The 17,333-nt window shown below is 30.9% G+C and overlaps 1 protein-coding gene across 6 annotated transcripts in view; it reads right to left on the bottom strand.

Moving 5' to 3' along the window:
• LOC148236572 (uncharacterized) overlaps positions 1–17,333 on the bottom strand; it is a 392,594-nt gene that overhangs the window by 80,055 nt on the left and 295,206 nt on the right. The gene's annotated exons all lie outside the window — the stretch shown is intronic.

Below are 17,333 nucleotides of genomic sequence, written 5' to 3'. Positions count from 1 at the left end.
CTGAAACTAATTAAAACTTTAATCTTGTATATATAGTATATATTAATATAATAATGTTATATGACATCGTTTTTTTTTTAAATACCGAATATTCGAAACATCGTACCATTGAAAAAAAATCTTCTCAGATTAAATAGTTTTACTATAAAATATAAAAAAATTGGCATTTGAGTGGAAGGAGGGAAATTTGTAGACACGATTTTAAATACCGTAATTTTGCTCATATCGTTATGAACCTGTTTAAAAATATTTTAATTTTTAATTTTTTTGGTCAAGCAAATCCGCTATATTGTTTCACAATAGCGGTTATTCTAAATTTTATAGAATCATAAAAAATAATCAAAATAACAATAATAATAATTATAAAATTACACACTATTAAATACAAAAATCTATCTAATATTTATCAAAAAAATCAATAACTCTATCTGATGCGTGTTATTATAAGTATTATTATTAAATAAAATCTTGATTACAAAAAACGTACGTTATATAAAAATTAATAATTACCAAATATAATATAGTTTTACATATATGTATTCCTATAGTGAAGCAAAATATCCAGTCAGAAGTAATCTTGAAAACAATAAGATCGACTATAATAAACTAACTAATAAAAAAATTGTCGCTAAGCAATTTTTGTTTTATCAGAAGAATAAATTTATTTAATAATTGAATTATGATAATTAAAACCTCTTTTTGAATTAATAAAATATGTATTACAAATATTCGCAGCTCGCTTTTAATAAAATAAAAAATTGGTATAATAACTTTGCATAAGTTATGAAAATCTAATGACTATATCCATTGAACCGTAAAGAGAAAAACTAATGACAGTACAAATCAATGTGTAATTTTAATCATAATTCGTAATATTTTTAATAGAAAAACGTACAAAATTAATTTTACTATAGTTATTAAGTAAATAAATTATATAAAGGATTAAAAAATCGCATCTCGTGAAAATTACAACCCCTTAACGCAAAAGATCCGCTCGATTATTCATTTAAACCATAGCTCTGAACGCAATAACTCGTTGAATAACTTGCGACGATTTGTCATGTCTAATTTGGTTAAATTGCCCGCCATTCAGCCGGAAAGCCTCGGTATTATGGGTATAAGCCTCAGACATTCTGCGGCGTGGAAAATCTATGAAAATATTTCCCTTATATACCGTGTGATGTATTGCCGCTTGACTTCTCGACGTTGTATCAAAGAGTTGACGCATTTTTTACATTTTTTATGGCACAACATGATATTGAACGCATTTTTTAGATATGATTTGCTCCCCTTTTATATACATACATATGAACTCAATATCGTATATCGCTTTATTTTTATATACATGTTACATTGCGATATAATTTAATATGTGATAAAGTGAACGAAGAGATATTTACATCATTGACTTGAAAAGCTATTACTAAATAAACCTTGAAAATGCAAAATAATATTTTTTAATTTTACGGTGGGTTAGAAAGAGCTAACTATTTCTTATGTGTTTATTTAACTTCTCCTTAATACCAGCTTAACGTAGTACATCACTAGCATATTTGTTTGATTACTAGACAACGTTGTTCAATTGCTGTTTATTTTTTTAAGTCTTAGGTCTCAAAGGGAAGAAAAGAAGCTTTTTTATCCTCTACGAAAAAAAAACACTCCCTCATCCGTTTCCATTTGTGCGTGTCGTATCGGCGAAAGTCCATCGTCGTCCCCTATAAGTAGTAGAAATCTCTCTTAATTCCACGCCAGGCTGCGGGGAGACTTTAAAAAGCTTCGGCTACTTTTAAATTCTGCCGTTTTAAGTGGATTAAGTCCCTCGGAACTCTGTCGGAAAACTCGGGCGGGTGGTCGGCGGCTACATTTGAGCGCATAAAGAAATTTGCAATGTAAATTGTTTTTTATTCAAATTGTGTATAAATACACACACAAAAATGGTTGTTGTTCGTTTCGGGGCCCAAAGTGGCAAAGCATTGGGACAATTAGTTTTGACGGAGGTTTAGAATCGATCGCGAGGAAATAGCTGAACATGACGGCTACATAATGGCGCAGAAAACGTCTGATCGCGATTGTCAAGTAATATTAACCCGGTAGGGTGTACACGTCAAAAATGCTTATCACACGCGTCCAATGTATAGGACGTTAGTTAATTTATATGGTTTGAGTATAAAGCATAGTATCTTATGTTAGGAAATTAGATACAACGTAGTATAACTATTGATATTTAAAAGAACAGCTTCATTGTCCGACATACAGCTTAGTTAACCAAGGAATAATGTGTTATGAGAATATGGCTAATCTAAAAAAAATATATTTAGCAGATAATTTAAGTTGATATTCAGGTATAATATAAATGAATTTGTAATGGTTTCAAATATCCGTACAATTTATTATAATTTTTAACTAACATTTACGCAAATAAAAAGTCGAGCCACAGAGATATTGCGTTATTAATTAACAATATAGCACTGCTTACCTAATATCATATCTGTACCAAAACGTAAATCAGATATAAGCACCGTTGAAAAAAACAACTCCTTGCGCTCAAGACAATACGTTCTATCCTACGGATAATATTGTTATTCTACCCTTCGGTTACCGATCGTTGTAGTCGACTTATGAACTGTTTATTTTTTAACGCCTAAATACTTTCTGTAGATATGTCAAATATGTAATGAAATTGCCCCGCAAACATCCTTATCTGCAATTAGATAGAGTGTCTCGAATCAGCATTAAACAAAATATAACACTAGGTCTCAGAAAGAGAAACGCTCACGTCATGGATACAAGACACATCTGCGGATCGTCCAGCATCAGAATGATGCTGGACGAAATTACAGCCGACAATAATACAACTATACACGCCAGTGAAGACTCTCTGACTTCCAAGATCTTTCATTTCAACTCCACTGCCTGATCGCGGCATATATTGTACGTTTCTATATACATGTAGTAGTTTATATATGTTTATAAAATAAACTGTTTTTCTGGCGTGTATTTGTCTAAAAAGATTTGGCATAAAACAGCAAAAAAAATTTACTTTAAGCCAATTGTTTAAAAATTAGTCAATATGACGGAAGCGTATCATCATAATACTGCTAGTAATATATTTAATCGAATTCCATTGATTGAAGTCATGAAGATATGAATAAGGCATAATAACTGTAAATAAACCCATATACGACACAAAACGGTATAAAGGGGCACCGGCGTCGGCGTCGCCGTTGCTAAAAGGCGCCCATGTGATTATTATGAAAACGTTTAAAGGGCGAGGGGTGAAGCCCTTTTTACCCGGAAGGAATGTCACTTTAAAAGGAACGCGAGCGGCTATGGATAATTGCGACATGCCCTTTCAAGCGCACAACCAAAGTTTATTCCCTTACTAAGATGATAAGAAAGTGTATATAGGCGTGCAACGCATTACATAAAATCCACACGATGGAAAATTGAAATTGAAAAGAAATAAAATAAAAAATTATTATTCGCAGTATTTATTCAATCGCTTTGCTATAAATATATTTTTGGGACCAGTAAAAGCAAATGACAACTGTTAATCAAAATCAGTTGACATTATTTATTTAATTATAACTATTTTAAGTTTTAAATTAAGCTATTAAAGAATAATTGAATATCTGATAATAAATATTATTTAGATTCAATTCAATGTGTCATAATCAGCTGATCCAAGCAGAATATGAATATATAAGCGGTATTTTGTAATATCCATTAAGTATGTGAAAAGAGAAAAAAAACAATAGGGTTGGGTTTCAATTAGCATAATTCACCACTCTTTTTGTTCTAGTAGAAACTATCCCATTGTTTCATATATCACTTTTGACACTTTTAGGATAATTATTCGGGGCCGACCGTTTTAAAGCAAACATTCCGCCGTAAAAATCCACAGATAATTTATACATTATTTACGAGCCGAGGGTGTTGGTGGTCCTTGGAATCCTTTTTTGTATACCCAGATGGTGTATCTTAATGCAGATAGGCTCGTTACATAAACAATTTACGGCGCTTTGACACAAAGTGAGAAGGAACATGATATTATTGCAAAAAACACGAAAAAAACTTTAGGAACCAAATAAAATATTACACATTTTAAAAATAATCATACTTTTAGATACATACAGAGTATAGCCATGAAGTTAAATGTTATAAATTTTGTAACAAGGAAAATTGTATGCAGTCGAATATTTTTTTTTAATATTACATAGCTACTAGTATTTTGAGCAAAATATCTATTATGTAATATTTATATTATGATAATTTTTAATATTTAATATAAAATTGTGTACTAATAATATTTTTAAACAATTTAATACTTAGAGATTTATTTAAAACATATTTAAACATATAAATTGTCGCTGCCACGTCACCTACAAGATCTTTGAGGACCTCCCACAGACATCATCCCTGCGCCAGCTTCTCTACCACCGCTCGAAGAATTTATCGTCTGTCGCAATTGTAATATAATCTAATAAAACTCTAGATTCCAACAAGCTAGGATTCACCCCCTAGGATTCTCAGACATCAAATTTTTTATATACTCATACATATTTTTTTTAGATATTCGAAAAGTAAATACACACATCGTAAAATATTTGTAAATTATCTATTAGTATTATATATATTAGTATTGACTAACAATACCTGTTCCTCTTTATTTGTTTTTAAACTAGTCCAACTACGACGTTCGAGATTCAACCGAACCTTCAAAGACGACTGGATCCTACATTAGAACCAAAACTACGAGTCCTGCATATCTATAGTTTCTTAAATATTAGTTATTATATCCACTCTAAAAAACACATTGAACTTTTAGATTAAAACTATAATATTAAGTAGGACCTCTAAGTTTTAATCTAAAAGTTCAATGTGTTTTTTAGAGTGGATATAATAACTAATATTAAAGAAACTATAGATATGCAGGACTCGCACATGGGTTTTTTACAGTAATTATTTATATAGCTCGCAACTCGGATATTGTCGTAGAGCATTTAATTTTTCGCACAGTTTAACCATCGAAATCTGAATCGTATGCGATGAAAAAATAAAAAGGCCCCAGAGTACAAAGGCAGGATAGACAATCGATTGCCTGTCTCGTGTTAAGTCAATCGTACGGAGGGAATCCAATCAATTCATCTGCGGAGCGCGTGCCGGCAAGCCCGAAGAGCAATCCGGATCTAAGCCCTCGGTACAAAAGTAAATTCTTTTATCGTTGCGACAAAGGGCTTTTAAAGGGATTTTCTTTAAACCACCCACCGATGCGCCACCCACGCCCACTCGGCGCCCCCTTGATCTCGTGTATATCCATTCACCCTTCCCACCAAAGTACCACCCCTCGCGAGAATACGCCCCGCAGATTCTGCGATAACGCGAAATTTGTATTAGATTCCATTATGCTCCGAAATCAACTTGCATTTCTGCTTAGGTCGGACTGATGAGGGTATTCATTATGCTCAATGCAAAATTATTTGTGTTTATATATTATATTATATATGCGAGGTGAGAAAATTATTTTTGGCGAACAACAAATATATGCATTCGCGGTGCCACAAACAGGTACTGAATCTGTGATTCATGCAAATTTTATATGCGATGCTGTGATGGTTTCTCAACTTTTGGAATACAATTATCCTTTGAGTCAAAAGTCATTTGGGCGAGAGGGACCAACGTGCATGTTACAGCAAATGTGTTAAATACGGAAAATATATCAACATGCAGATTTACTAAACATTATTTGAGAATAAATATGTATTGTATGTATAATATAACAAGATTAGACAGGAGCGTAATTTGACTTATGTTTATCATTGTTAAGATTTCAGCCGTAGTATATTTTTATTTATTTACGAAAAATTTATATTTTTGATATCATAATTTTTACCAAAAAAATAGGCATATTTTTCTGCTTTAAAAAATAAGTTGAATTTATTTTTGTGGTAAAAAACAGTCATAAGGAAAATATTTTAGACTATTTTAAAGTGACTGATAAATCATATACAATCAGAATGCAAAGGGTGAAAAACTAACCCTTTGTACAAAGTCGTACTGTCGAACAAAAGACGACTATCCAAACCAGGTGTTCGCAAACTTAAACTTTAAAAAGTCATACGAAGCGCTCGAAAGCAAACTATTCTGCGAATCTCAACTTGGATCGTTCATTCAAGTAAAAGTGAGTTTTAGTTAAATCTATTCTATTTATTATATATATTTTTTAATACATTTTTTATGATCAATGTATGAGTATATATTTTTATGCTTCATAAAATATGTTCATGTGTAATATATTTTTTAACTTCGCCATTAAAAATATTACATTAAGCTAATTTAGACATTATCTTTTTACGCGAATATTATATTAATGCGGTACTTGCTCCTTTGCAGATACAAGTCATAAAAATTATACGCGAAATTAAACGATTTATTTTACTTAAAATTCAAATCTCGGTAAAGTTTCGCAATAAAATCTAAACGGTCCGTATAACACTAGCGCCGATATTTATGGCTTCAAAGTTGCGAAACGTAAAATTTTAACTTTATGATTGTTTGCATATTGTACACGTTTATGGGGTAAATTACGAGTGTAGACTTGTGCCATTATTTATGGACTAGTTTTAAAGTAAGGGGGAAATAAATATTTAAAAATATAACTCGATCGTAAAAATGAAAGCGTGCTGATCGATATTTTTAGTTCCTGGAAAACTGTATGTTTTAAAATATTAAATAATAGACTGCTATAAGCGTTTTAAAATTCAGAAACTTAACAAAGAAAAATCTCTATATCAAAGACTTGAAGCAATTTAATATTAAAAACTTTTATTAACACATATTTACAATATTTTTATAATTTTTTATAAAACAATAATGTTAAATATTTTTTGTAATAAAATAACTAAAACTGTTTTTTTCTATAAATTTTTTTTTAATACTTATTTTTATATACTTAAATTCATATCAAATCAAACTTCAACAACGTTTGATATGAATATGAGTATTTTTTAATACTTATATTCATATCAAACGATGCACTTTATCTTTAACCCTTTCGCGGACGCGGAAATCGACTAAAGTCGCCCAATTAATTTTTTTATCTCTACGCAAAAATCAGTAAAATAAAATGTTTTTAAGAAAAAACTTTTTTTTGTGAATAAACATAAAATATCATTTTAAATAAAAAAAATAAAAAATTAGAACGTTTAAGCACAGTATAAAGGTAAAATTTTAATTAAAAAAAAAAACAATTTTATATTTATTTTTGATTAACACGTCCAAAGGGTTAACAAATGTTTTGCCGTATTGCTGTATAGCAGGGTTTCTTAAAACATGTTTTGCGGAACACTAATGTTTCGTGGAAAGTTAATGAGGTCAAACACGTTTGACCTCATATTAACAGGTAAATGATAAGGAAAAACTATATATTTGGTGCGCATGAAAGAGATGACGTATAGTGTTTTTGTTCGGCTGTCCGATCCCAACCAACGCGACGACCGACTGTTATTAGTCTGCCGACAGTTGCCAAGATGGTAAATTCGGTTATTTTATTATTGATTACATTATAAAATATGAGATAGGTTGAGAATAGTGTATTGATATTTATACAGATAAGGCTCGAGCAATAGTAGGAAAGATGAAGGGAGTAGTATCACGTATTCTGTAAGTAGCTTAAGAGTCACCAACATTAATTGTATTTTGCATAAGCACTAGACAAAATTTGTACAATTTTCCTGAAGTGACAATTTTTTTTTCAAATATGTACACAGAATGGGTATGGATGAAGCAGGAAAATTGATAAACTATGTAAAATCTTGATCACTTTAATCCAGAGTATTTAAAATTTTGTAATATAAAATTGGTCATATGCTAAAATAAGATGGCTATTCAGAGGAAAAAACATTAATGAAGCTTGATGAAAACAATAAAGACAAATTTTTAATTAATATTCAACAAATCCTTTACGGTTCTATATAATAAATCTAGCGAATTTGGCAAATAAATTTACGAAGTGTAATGAAATTAATCTATCAATACAAAGAAAAAATATTACATTTTTTTTTTATAAAAGAGAATCATCTTTAGTATACTTCTATCTTTTTAAAGTAATTTACTGTACACCTAAATTGAAGGTACATTCGTAAGATATGTGTATTTTTATACAATTAAGGTTACTAATTATTTCACACATAATGTCGAATTTTACAGGAATATTTATTTATGACTTTTCATCCACAAAGTCGTTGTTGATTTTCTGTTCTTTCTCACTCCCACTTTTGTTTAACGCTTTCGGTCACAGGTAAATCCTTGACTAATGGCTCGTTATGACCGTTGTTTATTGTGCGCCCAGCGGTGGTCTTACCCTCGCTTTCTTAATTATCATACAGCACTGACGGGTCCTCTTGACGAGCTCCGTGCATTATAATAATAATTGTTGTTGGTTCTTTTCTCTCGCAAGGACCCCCACTTATGAACGATTAATAAGGAAAGCAAACAAGAAGAGTCTAAGGCCGCCGGCTCGTATGTTTAACCGCGGTTATTCACATGAATACAAATGTGACAGTTATAACTTCTTGGAAATAAGAACTCGCGTGTATAATTTTACGGGACGCCTCTTTACGGTCGCGCTCGTAAGTTTAGTTTATGCTTTCAATCTTTGGAGGAAATAAAAAAGAGTGTCGGCCGTTATTTTGTACCATTATCCTGGCACTCCATTCGTAGTCGTTATTTTTATTTTATTGTCTAAAATAAACAATATAAAATCATTGACACTATAATTAGTATCCTATATTTGACATAGTGAAATACATCTAGAATACTATGTAATTTCGGTTAATAGGGTATTGAAAATAATCTTTTAGCAACGATGTTTACATTTTAAGAGCTCATATATACTCATATAACATAACTTTTAAAAAACACAATAAAACACTCATATCATAAACATTACATACCCATAAATCTGTAGCGATATATCCATAAATATTAAATATTGACACGATTTCGAAACTCTCGGGTGTACACGACCGATTGTTCTTTCGCACAGGCCCGAAAGAGCACATACGCATTATTGTATAAAATTAAGATAAATGGAAGTGGGGTCGAATATTTCCACACCAAAGACACGCTACAATATGTGCGAATTATATACGACGTACTCATACTTATACGTTGTTGTTCATTATAATACATTCGTAAATAATTTAAGCGTTTACACGAACATACGTGTGTTTCCTATGAAATATTACACGCCCATTATCAACGGCGGTGTTCAGATCGCGTGTAAGTATTTGCAAATGAGTTACGGAACTAACCATCCACTGGAGTGTACAGACATGTGTACCATGGAAATAAAGCCGATGAGGAAACAGAGTAATGATTGTACTATTAGATAGTGTATGGATGGACTCGGTTTTGGACGCTTCTTCCAATAAACCCTATAGCATTCGTTCGGTCAAAAGGATATAATAAGGGAACGAATTTATATGTACCAAGAGAGTCTGGCGTCCGTAAAAATTCCTCGGCGTGTTCCTGTGGGAAAACGCATTTCGATATTGAAGCCTAGCTATGCTGGAGGCGTTGTACTGTTAGAGGCAAAAATTCTATGCCTGCCTAAACAAGAGTTAAATATTTAACGGCTACATTCCCCAGGATGCAGTTGAAGATGTTGGGGGTGCACGTTTATAAATATTAAATATTTTGAAAATATTATTAGTATATACTCCGTGCATTTATTCTTGTGTTCAAATTTATAAATGTTTGGTTCCTAATTGAAATAAAAATAATAAAAAAATTACATATGTATTTTGTATTTTTAAGGCCGAATGGGTGTGACTTAGCAGCCCAAATTTATAAACATAAATATTCAGGGCTGCAAAGCTTGCTGATCAATCACAATCATGCAGCGATCATCTAGTTTCTCAGAACAGCGAAATATGTATACGCCTCTAGAAAGCGACATTCGCTTGATGGGTATTGTCCAAGCTCGTATTGCATTGCAACGAAAATCTGGTAGGTCCTGTGATTTATTATATCCGCGTTTCGCAACAAAGAAATGACGGAGAATATATACAGTAAAAACACTTGCGTGTTATTTTTTGTAGTCGTAACGGGAGATTTTATGTGGTCCATCCTTTACGCTATTGTATTGTTTTTTGTATATGGATGATCATTTTGGTCACAGTAAATTAACGTGAGTTTTGAGAATTAGACACTTTCAAACGTGGGCATCTATCTGTGTGTGGTCGCCACAATACTACATCATTTTATTTGGATAAAACCATAAGGGAATTCTCTAGTGCTAACGTTTTAAGACGCGATCGTGACTTTCGAAGACAATCCTGAACCCAAAACTGAGTTCCTCGAAAATAATTGGATTGTGAAATCATATCCTAACGTTTCTTTGGAAGTAATTATTTTACAATAACTGATAATAAGCTTTTAATAAAGAATCTTAATAACCTTTTATTAAGTAACTAGAAATAATATTTTGTTATTTTTGGATTCCAAATTATTGATCTCAGTTCAAGAATGCTGCTAAACTAAAGTATCACAAAGGACAGGTATAGCATACAGATTGTCAAAATTAAACACTTTCCTCATAAGGCCAAGCAAAGAAAACTTCCACTTTATTTAAAAGTGTTTTTAAGATCTTATATTAAAGGTTTTTAACCAGAACAGTACCATTATTATAAATAAGATCATAAAAATGATTCAATATTGCATTTTTCGACACTTAAAGATAGACTATTATCGGAAGCCTATCTTCGCAGAGAGTCTAAATCACAATGTAAAAATAAAGCATTAACAACAGAACGAAAGCATTTAAAAAATTTAAATCATATATTAAATTATTAAAAGAGCCGAGGGCTCAGGTTGGACATTTTAATTACTCCTGAAAGTGTAAAATATTTTTTCGACAATTGATTGCCATGGTTACAAACTTTCTGCGATCGCTCAAATAATTCATAAAAAATCAAGTTGCATCTTTTCTTTATTAGGTATAACTCATTACAAACTTTGTCAAAGACGTTTTCAAAATCAGTATATACGATATCTACTTGTATTCCCACGTCAAGAGTTTTTATCACAATACACAATTTGTCACTCTTTTAATCAAAATGAATGACTTTATAATCAGCTCAAAAATAAATGTTTGAATAATATTAGTTTATGTTGTGTTATTAATATATGTATATAAGCAAGGTGTATTTTTGTGTATAGATAAATCAAGCTATTTATTATTTAGGTAAAAAAATGTAAAATTAATTATGAATAAAGTTTTTAAAAAAAAAACATTAGAGCCATTAAAACGTAACCCAAACATTTTTCAATAGTTACGCATAATACACAAAGCTTTCACTGCCAAAGTTCAGAGTGAAATTCTATGTTCGCGTTTAAAAAGAAGTTATTGTTTGCCAAAACTCCAAGCGGCCAAAGGTCCCGCAATATTAATTAGATGCGAAATGAAGAAATATTATGTAAAGTTAACGAGGAAAAGAGGTAATGTTGGTATTTACGAACACAAAACAACACGGGTCCACTGTCCGTTGGGTGTTGTAAACGAATACGCGCATTACTATAATACACAGTGTAATAAATACACAGCAATAACGACACAACGTCGGCTAAGAGACGAAAAAATACTTTTACTACCAATTCTCGATGTTTATGCGAGTTAACCGCCCGTTTTTGCCTTTTAACATCGTTTAATTACGCTATGAAAAAATAAACGAACCCATCAAGCTAAAGCCATTGTCGGAGAAAATAATTACGACATTGTAACGAACGTTGTTAAAGAAACTGGCAAGGCTAAGCCTAACCGTACCGTAATATTTAAAGAGATGAGGTTTAAATTTTCGATGAACTTTTACTATGTAACTCTGAGTAATACAATTTCTTGTCATGCGATGACTTAATTGATTAATAATGCTAAGAAACGACGAATCGGTGTAATATAAAGGCTATGTCTTACTACGGATTAACTGTGCAAACTTGAATAAATTTATGTTACCTCTATGGAGGTAAACAATGCAGACTGGTGGAAATACGTTAATATAAATTGTTTATGAGTTGAAAATGTTTATGCACAAAGCAAAACATTCAAGTTAAATAATTTCACCATCATTGTGGAATTAATTTATTAATGTATTTTATTAGCTGCATATTTTAATACGTAACTGTGTTTAATAAAACATTATTTAAAAATAACAGCTACAAAACTTATCTAGAAATACGTTACCAGACTCACCAGGCTTTTAAAATCAATATGACTGTATGAAAGGGTGTTTTAAAAGTATCATAAGTCAATCCTAAAAAAAATGCTTACAAATTTGTTCTGGTTTTTGTATCTGTATTAATCTCCTACGTACTATAGAAAATCTAAAAATAGTTTTTCAACCCTCTTTGTGCATACGAATGTTCCCTATATATTTAATCCTAAGTTTAAGATATTTATATATATGTATGTGCTTAAAAGCTCTGTTTACAAAGTAAATAATTAATATGATTGAATATTAAATCAAATGGAAAATTAATTAACTTCCACCATCATTTTACAGTGACGTTTTCAATAAAACTTAACAGTAGCAGCTACTTTAGCAGCGCAGTTTATCAGTGAATTGTCTCGGTTACATATTTAGAATTCGCAGTTTGTGCATTTCGCCATTGTCTCGGGCGAAATGTGCGGTTGCCGAAATTGCTCCCAAAAGCAAGAATGCTTTGGCGAATGGGATGGTAGGTAAGTACCGAGTAGCTAAATCTGTACACAAAGTTATATTTAATTGCGTTCGCTTAATGAAGTCACATTTCGACGGTGGAAAACGCGTTCGGCTTTGTTGCGAATTAGACGCTTGTCTTTCAGAACCACGAGAGGAATTCAAGACAAGTCTTCACGTCTGTCCAATGGGATGCTGATGTGAGAATATCAGATATGTGACGGGGGTAACCTTTAAATAAAAAATAGTATATATCACGCGTAACATTCTCTACGAGATCAATGAAGCTCTGCGATAAAATAAGATTTAAGTTAAGTACGAGGGATATTTGAAAGGTAAACACAATTATATAAGTAATTTATTTTGAGATTGACATTTTCATCATGGGTGCTCGCCTATTTCGTGAATCTGGGTTTAAAAGCTTTTAGTAATCATTTGATAAAGAGCAATTCTAAACACTAACATTGTTTCTAAAGTATATTGAAACGTTTTTCAGTGATAACAGGTTTTTTAATAATGAATTTAATTGAATATCAAGAAACATTTCTCTCTTTGTACATTGAACTAGATTGTTAGTAAGTCATTAATTCCATCCAATACACAAAACGAAAAATGATCGACGTTTAAAATACTTGGGATTTATATACTGTTCCTGATACAACTCTGGTATGCTAGAGTAATTTTCTAGAACTTAGGACATTACTAGCTTTGTCCTTAAACCTCTGATGTGTACGTATACTACACACTATATACAGACATGTAGATTTATAAATAGGCGCCGCTGCAGCGAAATAGCTACGTGCTCCGGCAATACCTATGCAAATTTTATGGTAAAGCGAGCGCGTTGGTTTCGGTAGAAAAAAAGAGTATAATAAAGCAGAGAAAAGGCGAAAAGTGGCGCTGCAGGGAGAGTGATCGAATATATAAATATTCATGTAAATTTTTTAATGCAAGCGTACGGCATGCCGCCTAAAAATGACGGTCATAACTTAACCGCGGGTCTCTCGGTAAAAAGTATTATAATCTCGTTGGTAAAAAAATTAAAAAATGAAGCCTATGACTTCTTCTTGTCCCAACAGTTGGATTTTCTCGCAAGGTATTATAAATCTTTGATTAATTGCGGTTTGCGAGATTTTTTAATTCGATAATAAAAAGTGGTGGAGGATGTAAAATTAATTATAAAGTAAATTTATGGAGAAATATACATTTATTATTTTATTTATTTATAGAATTAAATATATAAAATTTATATGCATATTTCTACATAATTATTATTCTTTAAATATTGTCTCAAAACTATGTGTCATCCAATAAGTAAATTTTGATTTAATAGGAAAGCAATATTATAATGTTTATATGAAATATTTAATACAACTATATAATGTTTCTATTGTATGTATATTTATTTAAAGAATTATTATAAATTACCAATAATATGCAAAATCAAAATTTTTTATACTGAAGTTACTGTAATTAATTAAAAAATAAATTAATACATTTTAATTATTCAATTAAATCACGCTTCTTTAAACATTGATAATTTATTTTTTGTTAATAAGTTTTTAGCTTCAAATTAAAATTGTATTTTTGCAACAAAAAAAGTTGCAATTTTTTTTTTTTGTACACATATTAGACAAAAACATATCAATTGGCTAAATTCCCTCTTATAATTCTACTTTGCTCCCACAATTATACATACAGTGTAATCTCAATTATCTGGGAAAATACTGGGGAAGAAGGAAAGAAAGAGCACGGATAATTTAAATAACGAACTATCAACTTTTATTTTGTTTTAAAATTATTTAATAATTTATTAAAAAAATGATATTCTCTTATTAATTTAAGAATTATATTAAGATGAATTTTCCAAGAGCTATTATATCGTTATATATCTTTTGATTGAGATTGTCCATTAAAATTTCAGCTGAAGTCAGTACCGTTTTCTGACTAATGTAATTGTTAGTATCTTTTATACTCGTATTGACACTAATTATCACTTGCCTTAGTCTCTTCAAAATTCAATACATATGTTTTCATGTACAACAGGTGTTGCTGGCTTTAATTTTGATAAAGATTGTGCTATTCGAGCCTCTTTTCAGCAAGAGGTTTGAGAAGCCATTTACTTGCTTATATAGTCCAAGGGGCGAATTAAACTTGTCACATTAGACGATAAAAATATTGAAATCACGAGGTTGTTGTACATTTTCGAATGAGAAGAAGCATTTTATATTAACAGTACTGTAGCAATACTTTTTAAAAATCTCTCATTTTACGTACAAATTTGGTTTTAATTTTTTTATTCATTCATATTCCATTTATTTAAATTTAAAAAAATATTTTCATTAAATAATCAAGTTTATTTGGCTTTTACAATTACCAAAAGTTTCATTTTATGAGTCACAGATGCATTTCTGTAGCACATGACTAATGCTTGCACTACACTCTCTGGAAGTTGTCCGAACCGAAGTTCATCTGAAATCGGCCAAGGTCGACGACTTTCGAGTAGCGGCCACACTGCCACAAATTTCATATGCCGTCCGGACGGCGGCCGTGAACGACGTCCGAACGGCGGCTGCTGTCACGTACAGCTGGCATATTTGCGCGCGATCGAAAAATGTGTCAAATAATCGCAATTTTTAAATTGTCATATTATTAAAATTACGCTACTGCTAATTATAAAAGTTTGTGTGGGCACTCACCAATACAATATCAGTGAAAACTTTTCGGTCGTAAATATTCAATTTACGCAAAATCTTTGTCGGTTTTTTCAAAATGCCATAAGGCATAAAAATAATACTTCAGTATACGAACACCACATCTGGGACTATCCTAGAATTTGTCGCCATCGGTTCTAAATAAGAATTCGTTATGGTGTGATATTTATATAAACTGATTTAGGAAAATACATAAGTATGTTCGAAACGATTTTTTAACTATATTAAGTACCACTAATTATTTTTTTTATTATTTAATTTTATATGAAAAAAATATATAATAACGATGTCTGTTAAAAGAATATACTATCAAAAATATAATTTATCTTTTTTGGTGCCCTAAAATATTCAAAGATGTCAGTAAGAGTCTGTTGAAGTCCCCGATAAGCATGTGGTATTATAACTTGACCAAGTGACCACGATGCAGCGCTCGTCATGCGTGTTGACAATAGGACGCCTATGGTCAACACGCATGACGCCGTTTGCCGACAATGTTTGAAAGAACTCGAAGCTGGCCAAGTCAACTGAATTACCCCCACTTTACCTCCCGTTCTCGGTAACCTCGGACAACTTCCGAGATCTCTTAGAGCGGTCAGAACCGAACTCAACCGAAGTAGCCCACAGTAAGGACGGAGAGTATATTATCCGTCCTTGGCCAACCTTGGCCAACTTCCAGAGAGTGTAGCATATTACGCACTAATTAAAATTTTTAAATTTGAGATTAATTTTAACAATTCTTATTTTTAAGCACAGATATGTACACTATGAATCTTCAATCTTTTAAGAAAACTCCATTGTCATTGTAAAATGGTTATTATAAAAAAAAAGTATAAGCCAAACAATTTTTAGTGCTCTAAATTAAAAATAATAGAGCTAGATAATTTACAGTTAAGACTATCTATATATAAGATGTTATTTATTATTTGAACGATATTAATCTATATTTTAATATGTAAGTAGATGAATTAATAACAGCACAAAATAATTAAAAATGATTTTATACTTTCAAGATATGCTTACATACTATTTTTCCCTTTATTTTGATTTTGTATGATATTTCATATGAGCTGGAATAGCTCATTAGAGATGTCTTACAAATAATATGTACGATCTATTATGATTCAAAATAACCATTACAATATTTATCCAGGAAGTTAAAAACTGTAATTATTGATCCGAATTTTATTAATTATATATAATGATCATTAATTAGGACCTTAACGATATAAATAGAAAAACATAAAGGCTAAGATAAGATATGAACCCAGATTTTTCGAGTATAATTCACCCACTATACCCTTGGATTTTTTAAACTATATGTATATATTTGATATAACTATATATTCAAGTAAATATATAATTAATAAAAATAATTAATCGAGCATGATGCATAAATTTAGTTATCACTTTGCGATCGAATATACTTTTTGGTTAATGTTGTTTTTAACGAAACGCAACACACGGCAACACAAATTCAGATAAAAATCTTATTACTAAAATCCGACGTAATAAATTAACGTTTTAAATACACAAAAAAGTAAAATCTTTGCGTATTTTACGAGCGAGCTTAAAAATGTAATAAAATTTGATTTATCTAGATTAGAGCTTAATCGGGATTAAATATAAGCAATAACAGCAGGAAAATTTCCATTGCGGTCTGAGTAGACCAAGAGGCTAATGATCAACAGAGAAATAAAGCAAATATGAGCTGTTGAGGTTATTGCTTTGGTTAAAATAAAAATATTATAAGAATGTCTATGCTCAGGTGTAGATATATAATAATAATTTAATTTGATCACATAAAAATAATACTTCATTGATCTTATCTTTATCAGAGATGTAGTTCGTATCATGTATCGATTTCTATTAGTTACTGTTTTTGTTGTCAATGTACAGTAATGTT

Source organism: Plectrocnemia conspersa, unplaced genomic scaffold, assembly GCF_051122295.1.
Source record: "Plectrocnemia conspersa isolate PC_06_02 unplaced genomic scaffold, ASM5112229v1 ptg000003l, whole genome shotgun sequence".
Taxonomy (NCBI): domain Eukaryota; kingdom Metazoa; phylum Arthropoda; class Insecta; order Trichoptera; family Polycentropodidae; genus Plectrocnemia; species Plectrocnemia conspersa.
Note: the sequence above shows the minus strand (reverse complement) of the source record. Positions and strands in the feature narration are given on the sequence as shown.